Source organism: Oryx dammah, unplaced genomic scaffold (genome assembly GCF_014754425.2).
Source record: "Oryx dammah isolate SB20612 unplaced genomic scaffold, SCBI_Odam_1.1 HiC_scaffold_11077, whole genome shotgun sequence".
NCBI lineage: Eukaryota > Metazoa > Chordata > Mammalia > Artiodactyla > Bovidae > Oryx > Oryx dammah.
Window position 1 is genome coordinate 7,037,182 of NW_024080471.1, and position 24,627 is coordinate 7,061,808.

The 24,627-nt window shown below is 46.5% G+C and overlaps 1 protein-coding gene across 2 annotated transcripts in view; it reads left to right on the top strand.

The window, feature by feature from the left end:
- The first annotated feature begins 435 nt into the window (after positions 1–435).
- The window catches only part of LOC120860493 (guanine nucleotide-binding protein G(I)/G(S)/G(O) subunit gamma-4), a 68,142-nt gene continuing 43,950 nt past the window's right edge, over positions 436–24,627 (top strand). For both annotated transcript variants that reach the window (XM_040236310.1, XM_040236311.1), the window contains exon 1: positions 436–611. The gene's annotated coding sequence lies outside the window, so the exon portion shown is untranslated. The remainder of the gene's footprint in view (positions 612–24,627) is intronic.

Sequence of the window (24,627 nt, forward strand, 5' to 3'; positions counted from 1 at the left end):
CGGGGCCGAGCCGGGGGCGCGCGGAGCAGAGCGCGGGGTCCGGAAGCGGGGCCGAGGGGCGAGCGCAGGGCGCGGAGCCCCGGTGCGGGAGCCCCGGTGACGCATCAGTGACGCCGGCGGCGGCGGGCGGGATTTCCCGGCCCCTCCCGGGCGCCCGGCGGGACCCCGCCGTGGAGTGGGCGCGACAAAACGTGGACTCGAGGAGGCTGGGGGCCGGGGGTCCGCGCTCTGCGGGGGCCGGGACTGGACGCGCTCCCGGAGCCCGGCCTGGGGTGCTGAGCAGAGTGCTTGGAGTCCGGGTGACTGCACGCTCCAGCGGGGCCGGGGCTCGGCCCCCTGCTCGCCCGCCCGGCCTCACGTGGTCTCTCCCCCGCCCGGGCCGGGAGCCGCGGGGCGGGGCGGGGCCGGTGACGCGGCGCGGAGACCCCGCGGGCGGAGGAGGGGCGGCGCGGGGCGCGCGTTTCCACCGCTAAGCGGGTCAGTATCGAGGTGCGCGAGTCCCGGAGCGGAACCGGCGCCGGACTTGAGGGGCGATGCCGCTCGGTCTGGCCGCCCCCCGCGAGCACCGCCCCGGAGACCAAGCCCGCGCGTGAGCGGCGCCCTCGGCCCGGGTAAGTGGGCGCCCGCTGGCGGGTCGGTCGGGGCGTGTCGGTGGGGAACGGATGGCACAGCCCTTGCTCCTGTGAGCTCGGGGCGAGCCGGAGACAAAAGGGAAACTCGGGCTGGACCGTCTCTGGAACTGGAGAGACGGGTCTGGTGCCTGCGTCGTCCTACAGCTGTCGGAGGAAGCTGGCGAAACGCACACCTGTGATAATCTTGGCCACGAACGGCGAGCCCGGCCCTCGCGGCGCCGGCACAGGTGGGTATCAGCGGCCCGGCGGGGGCTCCTCAAATCCGGGACCCTCCGCAAAGCCCCTCTCAAACCCAAGCGCAGGTTTGGACAGACAACTCGGAACGTTGAAGGGGTCTCCTGGGGGTCGCGGGCGCCCCATTTGTCCGGCTTGAAGCAGGGGAAGCTCCTGGGGACCCTGTTTCCGTAAGTAGGTCATGGCAGGGACGGTCCCCCATTGAAGAAGTGGTGGAAGGGCTAGTAGTAGCGGAAGAGATGGAATGGCTAGTTGGTCATTTTATTGGGGGAAATTTCTCTGGGCCCGAAGAAGCCCTCTTGATTCCTCATCACCGGGACACCTGCTTTGGGAGCAGTTCCGGAGGCGCCAATGGACCAAGGGGCCCCTGATGGCGTCTGTCCTCCAGTCTGGTGCTGAAATGGGCTGCGCTCGCCACTCGCAAACCAGCAGCGTTGGGGAGGCTTTGGTTTACTGTTTTAAATTACCTTAGGAATAATAACAAAAGGATGGGATGGGGCGGCGGGCAGAGGTGTGACTGGAGAAGACTTCGTAATTTAAAAATAAGGAGGACTTGCTTATTTCTGTGTGTCTTGGGCTAGGAGGCTCAGAAATGCAAAAATGTTAAAGTTTCACCAAGTGATAAAGTGGATCGTGGACACGCGTTCTCCCACCCTCTCCCCAGCTCCCCACCGACACCGGTTTTCTTCTCTTTCTGTCGCCTCCCAGAGCTGTAAAAGGCTGGCACAGGGCTGGCCGGTTCAGTCCGAGCGAAGGGCCTGCTGGGCTGCGCTGGTGTTTCCCATTAAAACGTGCCAGTCTTATCATCTGCTCATGAGCTCTCACGGGTGGTGCTTCCTTCTCATAGAAAATTCAGTGGCAGACACCTCAGAGAGGCAGGGAAGGGACTCGGGCTCTTTGGCTGGCTTCTTGATTCTTTGGGGAAATCCTTTTCCTGATTTTTGCATGGTGTGGGGGAAGGGAGGCACCCACCTTCTGATGTGACCCTGTTCCCTGCAGGAGGCTACTGTGGGAGCAACCGAGGTGATAAATGGAAAGCCTGTTTCAGTCCTGAGAAACAAGACAGGGTACATTGTAAACTGGCAATTATTTTCGAAGTGTGAGGTTGGCTCAGCTATCAGTTGTGATGAGACATGGATATCGCACGTCATAACTAGTTCATGTAAATACAAGTTTATTGTGGTGCTTCCTAGTTAATGAGTAGCCTCACATTGAGGTTATTGGGCTGAAATGACTATTTAGGACAACCAGCTTCCTGTTTTCGCCTCCACCCACACATGGCTCGAATCCTCAGCCTCTTTAACATCCAGTTGCTCAGGGGAAGCCTCTGGAAGATGTTTGGCCAGCTGAGAGAAAAAGCACTGCAAAAGGGTCATTCCCAGTAATGCCGTGATTGGCCGGGTAATTGCCTTTCAAATATCTCATGCAAGGCAGTGGTGGAGAAACAAGGAAAAAGCTTTTCCTTATATTCATTTTACAGTTTTTATAGCCAAAATGACAATCCATGGTGCCTCCCAAATCTTACTACATTTTTTGAAATGGTGAGAACTGGACACTGTCCTCTTGTTCCCCGGGTTCCCAGGAAGCAAGTGCCTGACAGCTGTCTCTGGAGGATGAGGTTGGGCTTAGGAGTGATTGTGTATGATGTCTCTCTCTCTCTCACACACACATACACACACACACACACAGACGCGCGCGCTGACTCACCACATAACTACTGCTTACTGAAGAACGCAGCCAAATGGCTGAGAAAAGACTGAAGTCTACTAGACAGATCATTCTCATTTATTTATAGCCACATTTCACTGTCACATTTTTCTTACCTTGTCTCATTTTTGTTCTAGTTGAAGAAGGGAGACTACTTTATAATGCATTACCTGCTAGTAGATTGCCCTTTTTTCTTAATGGAATTTCAAAATGTCTTTAAGATATTACCTGATTTGTTCTCAGAACACCTTTATGAGAATTTACTAGTATCTAACCTTGCACATTTTCTCCATTTTTTTTTCCACTCTAGACATATTCAGACATCAAGAGCAAGAGGCTTATTATTCAGGTAGAGAGATTGCTCAGTATTCTTAAACCAGAAACTGAAATTTAAGTTCTTTCATACACCAAAAATACTACCAAAAAATCCTTTCAACAATAACCAGCAAAGGAATTTTGATTGGAAGTCAAGAGAAGCTGAATGAGTGTCAGGAAAGAAAAACAGTGAAATCAATTATAGTACAGAAATTAGCATAATGCTACTGAAAGTTCTTGGAGCTTCCCTGATAGCTAAGTGGTAAAGAATCTGCCTGCCAATACAGGATACTCAGGTTTAATCTCTGGTTCGGGAAGCTCCCCTGGAGAAGGAAATGGCAACCCACTCCTGCATTCTTGCTTGGGAAATCCCACGGACAGAGGAGCCTGGCAGGCTACAGTCCAAGGCGTCTCAAAGAGTTAGTCATAACTTAGCAGCTAAACAATAACAACTGAAAAGTCTTAAGTAGCTGGTTAAAGCTATATGAAGAATAAACCAAATATATTTTTAAATGATCAGAAGTGAAGACGTGCAAATGAAGTTTGCATTTAGGGAAGAAAGTAGAAGCAAGAAGTACTGCTGGAAGAAAAGAAAATATTACACAGGAAAACAATGGGTCCTTAAAAACAGATTATTCAACAAGCTAGCTGGAGCATTCCGAGTCCCTTTAATTGTCCAGGAGCTTTTGTTAGGTCAAATGGCAGCGGGTATGCAGTCAGTCTTCCTGATGGAACTTGGCAAACAAAATGGCAGGTCCTGTGAGGCTGGGGGAGTGTGGGTGTGTTGAAGATATGATGCTTGAGGAATGGGCCCTGGGTGTCCAAAGAGAAGTGAGGAGTGTGGTCAAACTAATCTATGCCCAAAGCCTTGATTTTCCCAGGTGTCTGCAAGCCACCAGTGCCCCAACCTGGGAGGACCAGACGGCAGAGGGAGCATGGGGCAGCCAGGTGGAGGAAAGACCAGGCTTCCTCTGGGCCCATCGTGTGGATGATCTCATTTAATCCTCACAGCTCACTGCAAGGTTTCTCTTTGTTGTTGCTGTTCAGTTGCCAAGCCGTGTCTGACTCTTGGCCACCCCATGGACTGCAGCATGCCAGTCTTCCTGTCCCTCACCATCTCCCGGAGTTTGCCCCAAGTTCATGTCCATTGAATCAGTGATTTCATCAAACCATCTCATCCTCTGTGCCCTCTTCTCCTTCTACCTTCAGTCTTTCCCAGCATCAGGGTCTTTTCCAGTGAGTCAGCTGTTCACATCAGGAGTCCAAAGTATTGGAGCTTGAGCTTTAGCATCAGTCCTTCCAATGAATTCAGGGTTGATTTCCTTTAGGATTGACTGATTTGATCTCCTTGCTCTCCGAGGCACTCTCAAGAGTCTTCTCCAGCACCAGAGTTTGAAAGCATCACTCCTTCGGCACTCAGCATCTTTACGGTCCAGCTCGCACATCCGTACGTGATTACTGGAGAGACCATAGCTTTGACTATATGGACCTCTGTCAACAAAGTGATGTCTTTGCTTTTTAGTACACTATCTGGGTGTGTCTTCTAATTTCAGGTTAAAGGTTTCTCTTTAGCCAAAACAATGACAGCAGTGTGCCCTTGGTGTCCTTTTTATCCAGGAGTATTCTGGCAGGCTTTTTGTGGGTGATGGTGACTTTTTAAACTAAACAAGGAAGTGCATCTGTGTGTGGGTGTGCATGCACGCATGTACTCAGTCAGGTCAGACTCTTTGCAACTCTAACCTACCAGGCTTCTCTTGTCCATGGAATTCTCCAGGCAAGAATACTGGAGTGGATTGCCATTTCCTTCTCCAGGGGATCTTTCTTCCAAAGGATTGATACTTTTGAACTGTGGTATTAGAGAAGACTCTTGGGAGTCCCATGGACTACAAGATCAAACCAGTCAATCCTAAAGGAAATAAGTCCTGAATATTCACTGGGGCAACTGAAGTTGAAGCTCCAATACTTTGGCCACCTGATACAAAGAACTGACTCATTAGGGAAAGACTGAGGACAAGAGGAGACGGGGATGACAGAGGATGAGATGGTTGGATGGCATCACCGACTCGATGGACATGAGTTTGAGCAAGCTCCCGGAGTTGATGATGGACAGGGAAGGCTGGCGTGCTGTAGTTCATGGGGTCACAAAGAGTCAGAGCGACTGAACTAAATGGGACTTGTGCTGTGAGGCTGAAGAAGTAGATAGAAGAGACAGACTATAGAAGTAATGCTTCAGACATCACTCTGGGGCCCAGGTGATTCTCTCTGCCCCATCAAAGGCAGGCACAATGCAGAGCGGTAGCCCTCAATCCAGCACCTGGCAGGAACCATGCTTTCTGCACTTCTCGTTAGTCCCCGAGCCGCCTCCTGGCACTCATGTCTAACTATCAGTTGTGGGGCCTTCTCTTCAACCCCTCCCCAGGGTCACCACCAAAGGAAAAGGAGCAGGGCCATAGCGATAGGAAGAAGGAAAACATTTTAATTTGTTTCCAAAATTCTTATTAGAACACCTTTACAGCCACAGCAAAAAGGCGTTAATGTGAAAAATAAATGTGCCCTCTGTAGCTCCCGAATTCAACTGTATTTACTTCTTCCAATGTTTCATCGCACACGTATGTACAATCAAGAGATTTTTGTCAAAGCAATATGTGAGTGTAAAGATTCAAGTAGGAGAACTGGAATCAGAAAACAGGGAGGAGGGAGGAACGGGAGTGTCGAGAAGGGTAGGAAGCAAGGATGGAAGTTGCTGAGGGCAGTTTGTTACCGGTAGGTTCTTTTCCATGATGACCGCTCAGCCTCTATGACTCAAGTCTGGACACCGTTGGAGGGGCAGAGACTGGGATGGCAGACAGTGGGTGATGTCAGGACACTCACATCCTGGAGGGGCCCCCTTTTTCTCTGTGGATCCCACTCCCACAGTGGCCTCCACCCTCCCATCCTATCTGTATGAGGGTCCAGGCATACCCAAGAATTGGTGTCCTCTGGAGTGTTTTCCCAGGACAGGCCTCTGTCCTGTTGCTCTGGAGTACCTGCTGTGTATACCTTTTATGGAGATGTAGGAGAGGGGAAAAACTTTACATGCTATGTATACCTTTTATGGGAGCGTAGGAGAGGGGGAAAAACTTTTTCTCTTCCCTCTTATGTTCTGTACCTGGGGCCTGCAAATTAAACTAATGACAGGTGAAAATAACAGGAGAATAGAGCTAGATTAACAGGGGGAAAGGTTTATTATGCATGTACACAGGTCCTTTGCAGGAAAGGAGAAAAATCCAAAGAATACACTTCAGAGCCTATATACCCTTTTAACAAAGGGAGGTGAATTGTGGGAAAATGACAAAGGCAGTGGGGTGAGGTTTGAGCTTCTAGGGGTGGTAAGTTTTGGGGGGGGCATATGTGTGGCAAAAGTCAATGACACATAAGTTATTTTAGTGAGGTCTACCTGGGTAGGGCTAGCTTGGTGGTATCTTTCTTCAGTAATACTGGTTGTTTTCCTTCTCCTGGGTGATGGGAGTGTGGAAAAACCTTCCCCCAAAGAAATTTATGTCCTGTTTTTAGGTAGAAAGGGGGAGGCCAGAGGGTTCCTCCTGCATGCTGCTGCCTTTAGCTCAAAATAATCCTTATACCAAGGTGGCTCCATTTGTGGATGGTATATTCTGATCCCAGGCTGCCCAGGTGGCTCAGTGATAAAGAATTCACCTGCCAATGCAGGAGACTTGGGTTCCCTCCTTAGGCCGGGAAGATCCCTTGGAGGAGGGCATGGCAACCCACTCCAGTATTCTTGCCTGGAGAATCCCGTGGACAGAGGAGCCTGGTGGGCTACAGTCCCTGGGGTCACAAAAGAGTCAGACACAACTGAGCGACTAAACAACAATAAAATTCTGATCCGCCTTGGGGTTTCTAGCAGAACCTTTCCTTAGCAAAGTCTGAAGCCCTCAGCCAGTGTAGCATCCAAAACCAGCATGACTAACCTCTCTTTGCTTTTAGTTTTTGTTCATCAGTCTTGGGAAAATTGTGTTTGCTCTATGCCTCAGTTAATTGTAGTTATAACCCAGGGGTTCCGGTGGTTGGTAGATGCTCATTTAGCCCCTGACACCTGTGGGGCCATGCCAATGAAGGAGGGTTGTGTCCTGGTTAAGGAGACGGATTACTGAAGTGTGTCTGTGTATGTTTGATGTGGAAGCAAATGTTGCAGAGACGTAAAAACAGTCAGGCTTCCGGAGTTTTAATGGCTTTGTGGCCAGGAAAGGCTGATGGAACTTGAGTGGAGATTTCCAAAGCATTGAACCTCAAGGGAAATAACAGAGGGAAGCGGACAGTGACATCAGCCACCAGATTCTTTCTAGAACTAGGTGAGGTGCAGATACATAAACCGGCCTTCGTCAGCCTCCTGTATTTTCTTCTGCAGCTGAATTTTATCCGACAGGACAGGATCACCGGAGTCTTCTGTTGACTTGGACTTTGGGTTCCCGGGTGACCCTGCCACCCCAGCCGGGTCTCTGAGGGGCTTCACCTCATCTCCCTTGCAGTTGGGGTTTGATGTTTCAGCTCCATTCTTCTCCACCTGGTTGGTCTTGTCGAGCTGTGCCTGTTTCTGGCTGTTTCCCACGGACCTTTCTGTGCTTCGTCCATCCACATGCAGTGTGTGTGACCACAGCTGTGTCTCTACACCTTAGACCTGTTAAGAGGAGATCGGACAAAAGCACTGTGTGCCCTGTCCAGCCCCCAGGTCCACTGTGCTCTCCTCGGGGTCAGACTCCCCTGAACTCCCCAGCTTCTCTCCTTGTGCTGAAAGCTGTTTTTGTGAACAGCGTCTGAAATAAGTTGATTGTTGGCCTGGACCCAGACACATTTTCTTGGTCAGGGGATTTGTCCCCACGGAGTCTGCCAATCCTTACTGTGACCAGCCTTCCCAGGGAGGCCGGCCTTTCTCTGCTTTTCCTGAGCTTTACTGCTGAAATCTACATTCATCCAGATTGCTGGACACCAGGAAAGGACTTTCTCAATGCATGTATTTTGCTGAAAGTGGTAGATGTGTGGCTGATAGACTGTATGTAAACCATACATTTTTTTTTTCCACTGGAGGGAACTCTTTAAAAATGTGACCTTCCGATTTTATTTTATGTTTTATTGAAGCATAGTTGATTTGCAATATTGTGTCAATTTCTGCTGTGCAGCAAAGTAACTCAGTTGTACATATATGTATGTATATATACTTTTTCATAATTCTTTTCCATTATAGTTTTTCATAGGATATTGAATATAGTTCCCTGTGCTATACAGTGGGAACTTGTTTGTAAATCATATACTTTCAAGATGTTCATTTACTAGGGACTTCCCGAGTGGTCCAGTGGCTACAACTCCACACTCCCAATGCAGTGGGCCTGGGTTCGATCCCTGGTCAGGAAACTAGATCCCTCATGTCACAACTACAGATAATGCACGCCACAACTAAGACCCGGTACAGCCAAATAAATAGACAAATACTTTTTTTAAAAAGATGTTCCTTTACTGAACGTGTGACAAGCAGTTGAGTTCAGGCACTAGGTATTCCGGGCACTAGCAATTTAAAGATGAATAAGACATAGTCCTGCCCTTCAAAGAACTCATAATCTAGAGGGAAGTACGTGTGTGTAAACAGCTCACCCACCCCAGGTTAGCACTCTGACAGCCACATTTAAAGTGCTGTGGGAGCAGTGATGCTGGGAGCATCACTTCTCCCAGGGAGCGGTGGGTGCAGCAAGAACCTGGCAGCAAGCTTAGCTCTTAACTGGCCCTGGAAAGCTGAGTCACAGTTCTCAATCCAGACAAAGGAGAAGGGGCTTTCTGAGCAAGAGGGACCAGGCTGTGTGAAGGCTCAGAGTCAGGAGAGTGCAGCAAGGAGAGGGGAGCAGGCAGAGCAGAGCCAGGGATGAAGACTCATGAGCGGCAGATGGAAGCGTGTTCTCTGGGAGGAGCGGGCCCTGGGGCAGGTGTTCAGCAGATGCAGGATTTAGCAGGGCCCAACCCTGGCACTCTGTGCCTGCTGTGAGGAGTGAGTAGGAGATGGAGGGTGGGGAGAGCTGCCCTCCAGGGGAGCAGAAGTCTGGCTGCACTGGTACCCAGGTGATAACAGGTGGTAGGTGAGGCTGCCCACCTGGAGGGTAGAAGGGAAACCAAGGCTTCAGAGAACAGATGCAAAGTCTCGGACAAAACAAAAGTGATTCTCTAGAATACATGCTGTTTCTACTGCAAGTTCTTTTGTCCCTTAGAAGGGACCCACCCTGCTGCCCAGCAGTCCCTGAGCCTGCTCAGCCCGCCCCTCTTCGAAGCCACAGCAAACCACCACCACCCCGCTTCCCTGGATGACTCATTCTCTCTGCCGTTGGAGCAGTTGCAGCCCTGCTCCTTGTTTACGATTCCTTGGTCCCCCTGATGTGGTAGGTTTGATCCGAGGCTGCTCACGCCACCTCTCACCACTCGCTGATGTCGGGGATGACAGTTTATTAGCCTTCAGTGCGAACGTGTTTGTCTTCAAGGGTGAGTCTCTGTTTTCTGTTTTTCCAGAACCTCCTGGTCACTCTCTATTCACCCCCAAGCTCTGGTGGCCCCTGGCCAGGCTTCACGGTAACCATGGCAACTCACCTAAGCTGCCCACAGATTGGCCCAGGGCCCGGGTCCAGCCTGGGCTCCCTCTGGTTTTCATTGTGAAACGTGCTCCTGGTGGGGCTTCTCTCTCTCTTTCACAGTCCTCACTCTCTCTGTTCTGCTGTTTTCCTGACTGCACCTTACAAGTGTGAGGAATGCAGAGTGGAAGAAGCAGGCAGTGGAGGGGAGTCAACAGTTGTGGCTCCTAGACTCCACAGCACAGGCTCAGTAATTGGTGGGGCACAGGCTTAGTGGCTCTGTGGCATGTGGGATCTTCCCAGCTCAGGGATCAAACCCATGTCTCCTGCATTGGCAGGTGGATTCTTTACCACTGAGCCACCAGGGAAGCTCCCAGGATTGTCTTTTGAGTTTTGCAAACCTCTGATGGTCTCTGTGGGTCCTTCTTCCTTGCGTCTGATCACCCCCTGCCTGCTCAAGCATCCCGGGGTCCTGTTTCCCAGGCTGGGCTCTCCCACTTCCCCCACCCCACCCCTGGAGCCAGGAGATGTAACTCTCAGCAGACACCACCTGCAGGAGCTCAGGTTTTCCGGGGACTCTAGGATGCCTGCATGCATCAGTTTCACAAGATAGCCTCCTCAATGGGGAAGTCAGCTTCTCGCCCAAAGACCTGCCCCCGCACCTCGGAACACAGGCATCCCCTCCCAGCTCCCTCCCCACAGCGAGCAGCACCCCACGGTCCTGAGCACCCTGCAGGTGGTGCCCTTGCTTGCTCTGGAGTCAGGAAGCACCCTTGGCTGTTGCTGAGACATGCGAAGGTTGCCGCATGCCTGGCCTCCCAGTGTGACGAGGAGGGTCTGCTTCTCAGTGCCCACCGCTCTCCTTACACGTGCCCCCCAGGCCCCTGGGCTGTCTTGTCCTGCTCACCTCCTCTCTCTCAACACAGGGGTCCAGAGACAGGCCAGTCCCAGCCTTCCTCTGCTCCCTTTCTAGGTGCCTTTGGGGTCCTCTCATAGATGAGAGGGGCTTCCCAGGCGGCGCAGCGATAATCAATCTGCCTGTCAATGCAGGAGACCAAGGTTTGCTCTCTAGGTCAGGAAGATACCCTGGAGTAGGAAATGGCAACCCACTTCAGTATTCTTGCTGGAGAGTCCCATGGACATAGGAGCCTGATGGACTACAGTCCGTGGGGTCGCAAGAGTCAGACATGATGGAAGGACTGAGGACATAGATGAGAGCCTCCCATGTACAGTTCAAAAGTTTGGCACCAAAACTCCTTTCTGAGGAGGGCTTTCAGAATCTACCTTCAAGTGAAAAGCAAAACACCTCTGTCTTTCTCTTCTCGCTTTAATAATCCTAGCTCTCGAGCAGGCATTGTGGATGCCTCTGGCCGACTGAGAAGGGTTAAGTACAGGGAAGCAGAATCGCTGCAGACGGTGACTAGCAGCCATGAAATTAAAAGATGCTTGCTTCTTGGAAGAAAGACTATGACCAACCTAGACAGCATATTAAAAACCAAAGACGTCACCTTACCAACAAGGTTCGTCTAGTCAAAGCTATGGTTTTTCCAGGAGTCATGTATGGATGTGAGAGTTGGACTGTAAAGAAAGCTGAGCACTGAAGAACTGATGCTTTTGAACTGTGGTGTTGGAGAAGACTCTTGAGAGTCCCTTGGACAGCAAGGAGATCCAATCAGTCCATCCTTAAGGAGATCAGTCCTGAATATTCATTGAAAGGACTGACGCTGAAGCTCTAATACTTTGGCCACCTGATGTGAAGAACTGACACATTGGAAAAGACCCTGATGCTGGGAAAGATTGAAGGCAGGAGGAAAAGTGGACGACAGAGGATGAGATGGTTGGATGTCATCACCGACTCAATGGACATGAGTTTGAGCAAGCTCGAGAGTTGGTGATGGACAGGGGAGCCTGGCGTGCTGCAGTCTATGGGGTCGCAAAGAGTCAGACATAGCTGAACAACTGAACTGAACAGGGAAGCATGGAAATAAAGCACAGACGAAGTATCAGAATATTCTCCTTCTACATCCTAGTCTGGATTCACCTGTTTAGGGAAAGGAAGGACCCTCAGGGTCCCTGAGATGGAATTGAAAGGAAAGATCCCTAACTATTATCCAGGCAGTGTAGTGAGGCCAGATAATCAACCACTGACTGGCTGGTTAAAAGAAGTTAAGGGACTTAAGTTACCTCCCCTCTGCCAGCCTGCAGCTTCCTCAGCATGGTGCCTAGAATTACTGCAAGAGTTCTCTAAATTCGCATCTCCACCAGGAACCCTGGAGACTGAACACAGGATGCTGTGCTTTTGAATTGTTGCTGTTCTGTTGTTAAGTCGTGTCCGACTCATTGCAACCTGATGGACTACAGCATGCCGGGCTTCCCTGTCCTTCACTGTCTCCCAGAGTTTGCTCAAACTCATGTTCATTGAATCGATGATGCCATCCAACCATCTCGTCCTGTCTCCCCTTTCTCCTCCTGCCCTCAATCTTCTCCAGCATCAGAGTTTTTCCAGTGAGTCAACTCTTTGCATCAGGTAGCCAAAGTATTGGAGCTTCAGCATCAGTTCTTCCAATGAATGATCAGGGTTGATTCCTTTAGGATTGACTGGTTTGATCTCCTTGCAGTTCAAGAACTCTCAAGAATCTTCTCTAGCACCAGTTTGAAAGCATCAATTCTTTGGCACTCTGCCTTCTTTATGGTCCAACTTTTACATCCGTATATGACTACTGGAAAAATCATAGGTTTGTCTATATGGATGTGATGTCTCTGCTTTTGAATGTTCTGTCTAGGTTTGTCATAGCTTTCCTTGCAAGGAGCAAGCGTCTTTTAATTTCATGGCTGCAGTCACCATCCACAGTGATTTTGGAACCCAAGAATGTAGAATCTTTTTCTCCATCTATTTGCTGTGAGATGATGGGACCAGAGGCCGTGACCTTAGTTTCTTGAATGTTGAGTTTTAAGCCAGCTTTTCACTCTCTTCCTTCATTCTCATCAAGAGGCTCCTTAGTTCCTCTTTGATTTGTGCCATTAGACTATTATCTGCACATCTGAGATAGTTGATATTTCCCCCAGCAATCTTGTTTCCAGCTTGTGATTGATCCAGCCTGGCATTTCACATGATGTACTCTGCATGTAAGTTAAATAATCAGGGTAACAATATACAGCCTTGATGTACTCCTTTCCCAATTTTGAACCAGTTTCTTGTTCCATGTCTGGTTCTAACTGTTGCTTCTTGACTTGCATGCAGGTTTCTCAGGAGACTGGTAAAGTGGTTTGGTATTCCCATCTCTAAGAATTTTCCAGAGTTTGTTGTGATTCACACAGTCAGAGGCTTTAGCATAGTCAGTGAAACAGAAATAGACATCTTTCTGGAATTCCTTTGCTTTTTCTATGATCCAATGGATGTTGGTGATTTGATCTCTGGTTCTGCCTTTTCTAAATCCAGCTTGAACATCTGGAAGTTCTCAGTCCACCTACTGTCACAGCCTAGCTTAAAGTATTTTTGGTATTGCTTTTCTTTGAGATTAGAATGAAAACTGACCTTTCCAGTCCTGTGGTTACTGCTGAGTTTTCCAAATTGTCTGGCATATTGAGTGCAACACTTTAACAGCATCATCTTTTAGGATTTGAAATAGCTCAGCTGGAATCCCATCACCTCCGCTAGCTTTGTTCATAGTGATGCTTCCTGCACAGTGATATGGTAACAATGAATCTCAGTCTATTGCTGAGTTCTTTAGATCATTTTATATCTCCTGAGTCAGTGGTTATCAAAAGTACTGTCATAAAGGGGACTTCCCTGGTGGTCCAGGGAGACTGCCCTCCCAATACAGGAGACCTCAGTCAGGGAACTAGACCTCGCATGCTGCCACTGAAGATCCCGCCTGTACAGCTAAGACCTTATGCAGCCAAGTGTATAAACGAATAAGTACTGACATAAAGGAAGCTGCATTTTTCATTACTAGTATTGTTTTGGAAGGGACCCGTATGCTTAAACTACTGAAACCATGGTTTGTGAAATCCCTTCCGTTCATTAACGATGTCTTTTTAAGGTAAACGTTCTAAATATGCAGGAATTCCCTGGTGGCTCAGACAGTTAAGAATCTCCCTGCAATGCAGGAGACCCAGTTTCGATCCCTGGGTTGGGAAGATCCTTGCCGAAGAGAACAGCTGCCCACTCCAGTTTTCTTGCCTGGAGAGTCCCATGGAGAAATATCTTTGCTGTCGATGTTTTCCTCATTGCTTTCCTACATCAGCCGCTGGCCTCAGAGCAGGAAGACTCTCTAAGCAGCTTTCCTTTCTTCCACAGGCAGTGAGTGCAGACCCTCAGGGGAGGGGTCTTCCCCAGGTAGGTGTAGAGGGCAGTTCTGAACCTGGCTGTTGGTCCCTTACCCTCCCTGGCCAAGTGGGAACTAGTTAGCGATCAGCAGGGTGAACTGCGCCATCACATAGGGACCTGACCTCCCCACCCCTCTCTGGTTTGGAGTCTCCTCCCATCCCCAGGTGAGCCTTTGTTTGAGCAGAGCTTCATTTTATCTGCTTATCAGATTAGGGTACTGTTTTTTTTTTTTTAACTTTTTATTTTGTATTGGGGCTTGCCAGGTGGTGCTAGGGATAAAAAGAACCCGCCTGCCAGTGCAGGAGACATAAGAGACGTGGGTTCGATCCCTGGGTCAGGAAGATCTCCCGAAAAAGGAAATGGCAACACGCTTCAGTATTCTTGCCTGGAGAATCCCATGGACACAGGAGCCTGGGCGGGCTATAGTCCATAGGATTGGAAAGAGTCAGACACAACTGAAGTGACTTAACATGCATGCAGTAGCCAATTAACAGTGTGATGGTTTCAGGTGAATAGTGAAGGAGAGATTGAGGGGAGTCCCTTGTATGGCCAAGTCCCTAGCTGTTCACAGGACATTGGTCTTTGCATCCTTCTCTATTTACTTACAGAGATTTTGTATGTGAGCTGGACCACTTACATCATTTCCTTACTTAAAAAAAAAAAGTCATTATTGAGCTTGTTACAAATTGCTTCTGCTTTACGCTTTTTCATTTTTTGGCTGTAAGGCATGTGGGATCTTAGTTCCCTGACCAGGGATTGAACCCACACCCCCTGCATTGGAAGAGGAAGTCTTAACTGCTGGATCACCAGGGAGGTCCCCATTTTCTTGCTTTTTATAGTCTTTTCTCGGTTAGACTTTCCCCATCTCAGATGCCTCTTCACAACAGCCAGTTGACTTCTGATTAAAATGAGAAATAGCCAGAGCCAGCCTCCCTGGCCCACTGTCTTACTCAGACATGGCTCAGGCCATTCACAGTGTGGTCCAACCATTTGGTACAGGAAGAGCTTTTTCTCCTCCAATGCTTCGCATAGGGAAGCTGGCACAGGTCAGATCAGCTCAGCATCTCCTGGAGGCTGTGGCTCCTTTGGCTGCTGGGAACAGAGAATTTACCTCTGCTTGCCTCCAGCCCCAGCCCTGCCAGTTTCCACCGCTTCCTCTCCTTTGGGGACTACTCTCCACAAACAACTGCTTTTCCTGGGATCTTCAGCAGGGTATTGATACATTAAAGAAAAACTCAGGTCATACTCTGCATCTTTTTTCTTGGAAAATACCCAGATTATTTTCAGGCTTTTTAAATGTGACCAGTTTTTTTTTTTAATTGACTTTTTTTAAGAGCAGTTTTAGGTTCACAGCAGAACTGAGCACAAGGTACAGAGTTCCCAGGGACCCCCTCCTCCCACATGTGTACAGCCTCCCCACTATCAGTTCAGTTCAGTTCAGTCGTTCAGTCGTGTCCGACTCTTTGCGACCCCATGAATCGAAGCACGCCAGGCCTCCCTGTTCATCACCATTTCTGGAGTTCACTCAGACTCATGTCCATCAAGTCCGTGATGCCATCCAGCCATCTCATCCTCGGTCGTCCCCTTCTCCTCCTGCCCCCAATCCCTGTCCCATCACTTCATGGGAAATAGATGGGGAAACAGGGGAAACAGTGTCAGACTTTATTTTTCGGGGGCTCCAAAATCCCTGCAGATGGTGACTGCAGCCATGAAATTAAAAGACGCTTACTCTTGAGAAGAAAAGTTATGACCAACCTAGATAGCATATTCTAAAGCAGAGAAATTACTTTGCCGACTAAGGTCCATCTAGTCAAGGCTATGGTTTTTCCTGTGGTCATGTATGGATGTGAGAGTCGGACTGTGAAGAAGGCTGAGTGCCGAAGAATTGATGCTTTTGAACTGTGGTGCTGGAGAAGACTCTTGAGAGTCCCTTGGACTGCAAGGAGATCCAACCAGTCCATTCTGAAGGAGATCAGCCCTGGGATTTTTTTGGAAGGGATGATGCTAAAGCTGAAACTCCAATATTTTGGCTACCTCATGCGAAGAGTTGACTCATTGGAAAAGACTCTGATGCTGGGTCTCAACAAATCAGACACAGTTACAAGTTACAAACACATACTGACACACCATCATCACCCAACGCCCACAGTTGACATCTGGGTTTTTTCTTGGTTTTGTACATTCTATGGGTTTGGACAAATTCTCAAAAGAGTTTTTTGGCAATGAGACTATTCTATTTGATTTCTGTGATTGTGGATACATGTCATACATTTGTCCACTCCCCTGCTAGGAGCTACTTTCAAGGTCAGTTCTTCCCTAGGTTCAAGAGAGTCACCAATGTGTTACAGGTTTTCCCAAGAGCCACAGTTTACTCTCTGTCCTCCTCTCTGGTGTTGAAGATCCAGTTTGTAAATAGCACCTTTGACCAAGACAACTAGCAGGTTGCTAAAGAGAGCCAAAGACAACAAAGAAATCTTATTTGATCTGTTTTACTCCTAAACTCTCATGGGAAACTAATAATACTGGAAATAATTGACATACACACACACACTCACAATATAGAGTAAAATATTGATGCTTTCTAACAAAATCATCTTAAATTTTTTTTGAAAAGATGAATTCTCCAGAAATGTGAAAATGAATGTTTTCCCCTAAGAATGCCTACAGAAAATTTGTTCTTCTTAAATAATGCTAGGAGTGGACATATGAGAGCATTTATTCTTTTCTCAATCAAGAATTACATGGAAAACTCAAAAGTATCATCTTCTGTCAGCCACTTTCCATTTTGGAAAGGAGCTTTTCTGTTGAAATAATGTCATGTCAAAGTGGAATGCAACATAGTCTGACCTGCACCAGGCTCTCTTTCTAAAGGCTTACCTGGACCCCATGACCCTGTTCTGTCTGATGTCTCCGTGTTAGAATGGGGATGTCTGTCTTATGCCTGTCACTGTGGTATTTTGGAAGCAGATAACTTGTCTGATTTCACAGGTTCACAGCTGGAGAGGAATTTTTTCCTCCAGATGAATCATAACTCAAGTTCTTACCCAAACTTGATTTAGATGACATTTAGATGAGATTTTGGACTTCACGTTGATACTGAAATAGATTAAGACTTTTGGCCTGTTGGGATGGGGTGACCTTATTTTCTTGCAGGAAGGACATGAGTTTGGGGGGACCCACAGGCTAGAGGGTAATGAGTGGAATTGTGTGCCCCGCAAAATTCAGAATGACTTTGTTTGGAGATAGGCCTTTAAAGAGCTAATTAATGGGGTCATGTAGTGTCTTTATAAAAAGAAGAAGTTAGGACACCATCACACACTGAGCGAAGACCCTTTGAGGCCACAGCGAGAAGGCAGCCACCTGCAGACCACAGAGAGGGTCCTCAGAAGAAACCAGCCCTGCCTGGAGACCCTAAGCCAAAGTCCAGTTTCTTGTCTTTTCCAGCCTCTAGAGGCTACATGTTTTCCTTGAGGTCCCCCTCCCATCTTCAAAGCCTGCCAGCGGATGCGGGATCTCCAGATTTCCAGCTGTGACACCAACTCTCCCGCCTCCTTCAGCATCTCAGCATCATGGTCCAGCTTGAGCAGCTCGGACATGTAACCCAGCAGGCAGGAAAGAGGTGACTTCATGCTCTGTGAGGGCTGCTGTAAAACCATGCTTAGTCATTCAGTCGAGTCCAACTCTTTGAGACCCTGTGCATGGGATTCTCCAGGCAAGGATACTGGAGTGGGTTTCCATTCCCAACTCCAGGGGATCTTCCTGACCCAGGAATCGAACCTGGGGCGCCTACGTTGCAGGTGGATTCTTTATTGTTTGAGCCACAGGGAAGCCCACAGTGTAAAAGCAGTAGAGCACCATTAGACTTTCAAATAAGTAATTTATTTACTTCATTTTTGGCAGCACTGGGTCTTCATTGCTGGGCAGAGGCTTTCTCTAGTTGCCATGAGTGGGGGCTACTCCCTAGCTTCTCATTGTGGTGGCTTCTCTAGGTGCCAAGCACGGGGTCTAGAGCATGAGCATCATTCCTCCAAGGCATGACCGATCTTGAATTTCACTTTCCTGGACCAGGAATGGAACCCATGTCCCCTGTATTGGCAGGTGGATTCTTAACCACTGAACCACCAGGGAAGCTGCTCTATTAGACTTTTTAATACTTGTTTCTGTCTATTAAGACTTTGGACTCCATCTGAAAGGGCCAAAGAAAAACTTAGGGAGTGTTTGGGCCAGAGGATCACAGGGAAGATAAATCTCTTGTTTATTCTGCACCAGTTCGTCAAGCGCTCTTAAATATGACAGCTGGTCTACCAACCTTCTCTAGTTTTTTTGGCTTTAGTTCAGGTCAGTCCAGTTACTCAGTCCGACTCTTTGCGACCCCATGAACTGCAGCACACCAGGCCTCCCTGTCCATCACCAACTCCTGGAGTTCACCAAAACTCATGTCCATTGAGTCAGTGATACCATCCAGCCATTTCATCCTCTGTTGTTCCCTACTCCTACTGCCCTCAATCTTTCCCAGCATCAGGGTCTTTTCCAGTGAGTCAGCTCTTCACGTCAGGTGGCCAAAGTACTGGAGTTTCAGCTTCAGCATCAGTCCTTCCAATGAACAGCCAGGACTGATCTCCTTTAGGATGGACTTGTTGGGTCTCCTTGCAGTCCAAGGGACTCTCAAGAGTCTTCTCCAATACCACAGTTCAAAAGCATCAATTCTTTGGTGCTCAGCTTTCTTTGTAGTCCAACTCTCACATCCATACATGACCACTGGAAAAACCATAGCCTTGACTAGATGGACCTTTGTTGACAAAGTAATGTCTCTGCTTTTTAATATGCTGTCTAGGTTGGTCATAACTTTCCTTCCAAGGAGTAAGCATCTTTTAATTTCATGGCTGCAGTCACCACCTGCAGTGATTTTGGAGCCCAGAAGAATAATAACAGGTCATCCACTGTTTCCCCATCTATTTGCCATGAAGTGATGGGACTGGGACCAGACAAGAAGGGCAGTCACCAGGGGACTGGTAACCAGCAGGCTCCAGCATCATTCAGACTTAGTGTGTTCCTCCTAAGGACCCTTTGTCTCTCAAATCTACACTACATACCATGCTGAACGATTCTTACCCTGTGCCTGGTTGGCATCAGTGTGATTAGTTATTATTAGATCAGGCAGATGGTATCAGGCAATCAAGATGTAAATTGAGTAGTTGAGACCCAGATTGTAGAATGCACCAAGCTTGAGTACAACTGTATTTAATTTGCAAAGCAGCTCTAGCAGGAGTGGGAGTGGCCCTGCCCCTGCTCAAAGGACCAAGGGGACCATGTTCCCACTGAAGACGTGGAGTTCAAGTGGTCCAGTACGTGTGACAGCACCTGCTTCTCTGCCACTGCCCTCCAGTGGTCCAGACATCATCTCCATCCCAAAATGACTGAGAAAGAGCAAAGGTTGTCATGTGAGGCTAGACACACCACTTGGGCTTCCATATATACATGTAGAAGTCTGCACCCTCTGCCGCTTTAGCAGTTGTGAATCTTGGGGTGATTTAGTGATCCTTTGTTTTGAAGCATATGTGACCTGCACTATTGCGGAGGGCAGGTGAGGGATGAAGTACTCCAAAATGTGCACTCAGTGCATAGTATCTTTGTGACAATTCTGAACCAATTTATCCAAAAGCTGCGAAGGGATCCTAGATGATGACTCTGAATGTTGGGAGAGCCTCTCCCCAATTTTCATGCCAGAAGCATTGTCACCTGTAGGTCAAGCATCAGGATCTCAGGGTGACAAAGTGACTTCTTTATGTTCTACCTGTAGCCCCTTTAACCTGTGAGGACTGGATCAGAGAGCAAATCTACGTGAAGACACCATGTGGGACCAGAAACTGGGGCTCCAGCCCCAGGTGTGGCTATTAATCCAGGGGCTCTCTCTCCAGTAATCTGATTCTTTCCTGAGCAACCCTGAGACTCAGCAGGCTGACCCCACCAGTCTGTGTCCAGAAATGTCATTCAGACATGAACACAGCTTCTCACGGTGGAATCCTTGCTATAATTGATGCCTCCTTGTATTGGGTTTTCTAAATAGAATTTCTTCAGTTCAGTCGCTCAGTCGTGTCCGACTCTTTGCGACCCCATGAATCGCAGCACGCCAGGCCTCCCTGTCCATCACCAACTCCCGGAGTTCACTCAGACTCGCGTCCATCGAGTCCGTGATGCCATCCAGCCATCTCATCCTCAGTCGTCCCCTTCTCCTCCTGCCCCCAATCCCTCCCAGCATCAGAGTCTTTTCCAATGAGTCAACTCTTCGCATGAGGTGGCCAAAGTACTGGAGTTTCAGCTTTAGCATCATTCCTTCCAAAGAAATCCCAGGGTTGATCTCCTTCAGAATGGACTGGTTGGATCTCCTTGCAGTCCAAGGGACTCTCAAGAGTCTTCTACAACACCACAGTTCAAAAGCATCAATTCTTTGGCGCTCAGCCTTCTTCACAGTCCAACTCTCACATCCATACATGACTACTGGGAAAACCATAGCCTTGACTAGACAGACCTTAGTCAGCAAAGTAATGTCTCTGCTTTAGAATATGCTATCTAGGTTGGTCATAACTTTTCTTCCAAGGAGTAAGCGTCTTTTAATTTCATGGCTGCAATCACCATCTGCAGTGATTTTGGAGCCCCAAAAAATAAAGTCTGACACTGTTTCCACTGTTTCTCCATCTATTTCCCATGGAGTGATGGGACCGGATGCCATGATCTTCGTTTTCTGAATGTTGAGCTTTAAGCCAACTTTTTCACTCTCCTCTTTTACTTTAATCAAGAGGCTTTTGAGTTCCTCTTCACTTTCTGCCATAAGGGTGGTGTCATCTGCATATCTGAGGTGATTGATATTTCTCCCGGCAGTCTTGATTCCAGCTTGTGTTTCTTCCAGTCCAGCATTTCTCATGATGTACTTTGCATAGAAGTTAAATAAGCAGGGTGACAATATACACCCTTGACATACTCCTTTTCCTATTTAAGTTAGTAAAAAAAGAAAAAAAATTTACTGACTTATAGTTGATTTACAAGCTTGTGTTAATTTCTGTTATACAGCAAAGCAAGTCAGTTTTACATATGTACTCTTTTTCATATTCTTTTCCATTATGGTTTATCACAGAATATTAAATATCATTCCCTGTGCTAGACAGTGGGACCTTGTTATTTATCCATTCTATATATAATGCTGTAATTTGCATCTGTTAATCCCAAACCCCCAATCCTTCCCTCCCTGACACCTTGGCAACCACAAGTCTCTCGCCTGTGTCTGTGAGTCTGATTCTGTTTTGTAGATACATTTGTTTGTATTGTTTTTCTTTTATTTTTTTAATTTTTATTTACTTATTTATTAATTTTTTATATATAATTTATTTTTTTTACTTTACAATTCTGTATTGGTTTTTTTTTTTTAATTTTACTTTATTTTACCTTACAATACTGTGTTGGTTTTGCCATACATCAACATGAATCCACCACAGGTGTACATGAGTTCCCAATCCTGAACCCCCTCCTACCTCCCTCTCCATACCATCTCTCTGGGTCATCCCAGTGCACCAGCCCCAAGCATCCTGTATCCTGAATCGAACCTAGACTGGCGATTCATTTCTTACATGATATTATACATGTTTCAATGCCATTCTCCCAAATCATCCCACCCTCTCCCTCTCCCACAGAGTCCAAAAGTCTCTTTACATCTGTGTCTCTTTGGCTGTCTCTCATAGAGGGTTATTGTTACCATCTTTCTAAATTCCATATGTATGCATTAATATACTGTATTGGTGTTTTTCTTTCTGGCTTACTTCACTCTGTATAATTGGCTCCAGTTTCATCCACCTCATTAGAACTGATTCAAATGTATTCTTTTTAATAGCTGAGTAATACTCCATTGTGTATATGTACCACAGGTTTCTTATCCATTCATCTGCTGATGGACATCTAGGTTGCTTCCATGTCCTGGCTATTGTAAACAGTGCTGCGATGAACAGTGGGGTACACGTGTCTCTTTCAATTCTGGTATCCTCGGTATCTATGCCCAGCAGTGGGATTGCTGGGTCATAAGGCAGTTCTATTTCCGGTTTTTTAAGGAACCTCCACACTGTTCTCCATAGTGGCTGTACTAGTTTGCATTCCCACCAACAGTATAAGAGGGTTCCCTTTTCTCCACACCCTCTCCAGGATTTATTGCTTGTAGACTTTTGGATCGCAGCCATTCTGACTGGTGTGAAATGGTACCTCATTGTGGTTTTGATTTGCATTTCTCTGAGAATGAGTGATGTTGAGCATATTTTCATGTGTTTGTTAGCCATCTGTATGTCTTCTTTGGAGAAATGTCTGTTTAATTCTTTGGCCCATTTTTTGATTAGATCATTTATTTTTCTGAAACTGAGCTGCAGGAGTTGCTTGTATATTTTTGAGATTAGTTGCTTGTCAATTGCTTCATTTGCTATTATTTTCTCCCATTCTGAAGGCTGGTTTTTCAGCTTGCTTATAGTTTCCTTTGTTGTGCAGAAGCTTTTAATTAGGTCCCATTTGTTTATTTTTGCTTTTATTTCCAGTATTCTGGGAGGTGGGTCATAGAGGATCCTGCTATGATTTATGTCGGAGAGTGTTTTGCCTGTGTTCTCCTCTAGGAGTTTTATAGTTTCTGGTCTTACGTTTAGATCTTTAATCCATTTTGAGTTTATTTTTTGTGTATGGTGTTAGAAAGTGTTCTAGTTTCATTCTTTTACAAGTGGTTGACCAGTTTTCCCAGCACCACTTGTTAAAGAGATTGTCTTTTCTCCATTGTATATTCTTGCCTACTTTGTCAAAGATAAGGTATCCATAGGTGTGTGGATTGATCTCTGGGCTTCCTATTTTGTTCCATTGATCTATATTTCTGTCTTTGTGCCAGTACCATACTGTCTTGATGCCTATGGCTTTGTAGTAGAGCCTGAAGTCAGGCAGGTTGATTCCTCCAGTTCCATTCTTCTTTCTCAAGATTGCTTTGGCTATTCGAGGTTTTTTGTATTTCCATACAAATTGTGAAATTATTTGTTCTAGCTCTGTGAAAAATAGCGCTGGAAGCTTGATAGGGATTGCATTGAATCTATAGATTGCTTTGGCTAGTATACTCATTTTCACTATATTGATTCTTCCAATCCATGAACATGGTATATTTCTCCATCTATTAGTGTCCTCTTTGATTTCTTTCACAAGTGTTTTATAGTTTTCTATATATAGGTCTTTAGTTTCTTTAGGTAGATATATTCCTAAGTATTTTATTCTTTTTGTTGCAATGGTGAATGGAATTGTTTCCTTAATTTCTTTTTCTACTTTCTCATTATTAGTGTATAGGAATGCAAGGGATTTCTGTGTGTTGATTTTATATCCTGCAGCTTTACTATATTCATTGATTAGCTCTAGTAATTTTCTGGTGGAGTCTTTAGGGTTTTCTGTGTAGAGGATCATGTCATCTGCAAACAATAAGAGTTTTACTTCTTTTCCAATTTGGATTCCTTTTATCTCTTTTTCTGCTCTGATTGCTGTGGCCAAAACTTCCAGAACTATGTTGAATGGTAGTGGTGAAAGTGGGCACCCTTGTCTTGTTCCTGTCTTTAGGGGAAATGCTTTCAGTTTTTCACCATTGAGGATAATGTTTGCTGTGGGTTTGTCATATATAGCTTTTATTATGTTGAGGTATGTTCCTTCTATTTCTGCTTTCTGGAGAGTTTTTATCATAAATGGATGTTGAATTTTGTCAAAGGCCTTCTCTGCATCTATTGAGATAATCAGATGGCTTTTATTTTTCAATTTGTTAATGTGGTGTATTACATTGATTGATTTGTGGATATTGAAGAATCCTTGCATCCTTGAGATAAAGCCCACTTGGTCATGGTGTATGATCTTTTTAATGTGTTGTTGGATTCTGATTGCTAGAATTTTGTTAAGGATTTTTGCATCTATGTTCATCAGTGCTGTTGGCCTGTAGTTTTCTTTTTTTGTGGCATCTTTGTCAGGTTTTGGTATTAGGGTGATGGTGGCCTCATAGAATGAGTTTGGAAGTTTCCCTTCCTCTGCAATTTTCTGGAAGAGTTTGAGTAGGATAGGTGTTAGCTCTTCTCTAAATTTTTGGTAGAATTCAGCTGTGAAGCCTTCTGGACCTGGGCTTTTGTTTGCTGGAAGATTTCTGATTACAGTTTCAATTTCTGTGCTTGTGATGGGTCTGTTAAGATTTTCTATTTCTTCCTGGTTCAGTTTTGGAAAGTTGTACTTTTCTAGGAATTTGTCCATTTCTTCCAAGTTGTCCATTTTATTGGCATATAATTGCTGATAGTAGTCTCTTATGATCCTTTGTATTTCTGTGTTGTCTGTTGTGATCTCTCCATTTTCATTTCTAATTTTATTGATTTGATTTTTCTCCCTTTGTTTCTTGATGAGTCTGGCTAATGGTTTGTAATTTTATTTATCCTTTCAAAGAACCAGCTTTTGGCTTTGTTGATTTTTGCATTTATTGCATTTATTTGTTTCTTTTGCATTTATTTCTGCCCTAATTTTTAAGATTTCTTTCCTTCTACTAACCCTGGGGTTCTCCATTTCTTCCTTTTCTAGTTGCTTTAGGTGTAGAGTTAGGTTGTTTATTTGACTTTTTTCTTGTTTCTTGAAGTATGCCTGTATTGCTATGAACTGTACCCTTAGCACTGCTTTTACAGTGTCCCACAGGTTTGGGGTTGTTGTGTTTTCATTTTCATTCGTTTCTATGCATATTTTGATTTCTTTTTTGATTTCTTCTGTGATTTGTTGGTTATTGAGAAGCGTG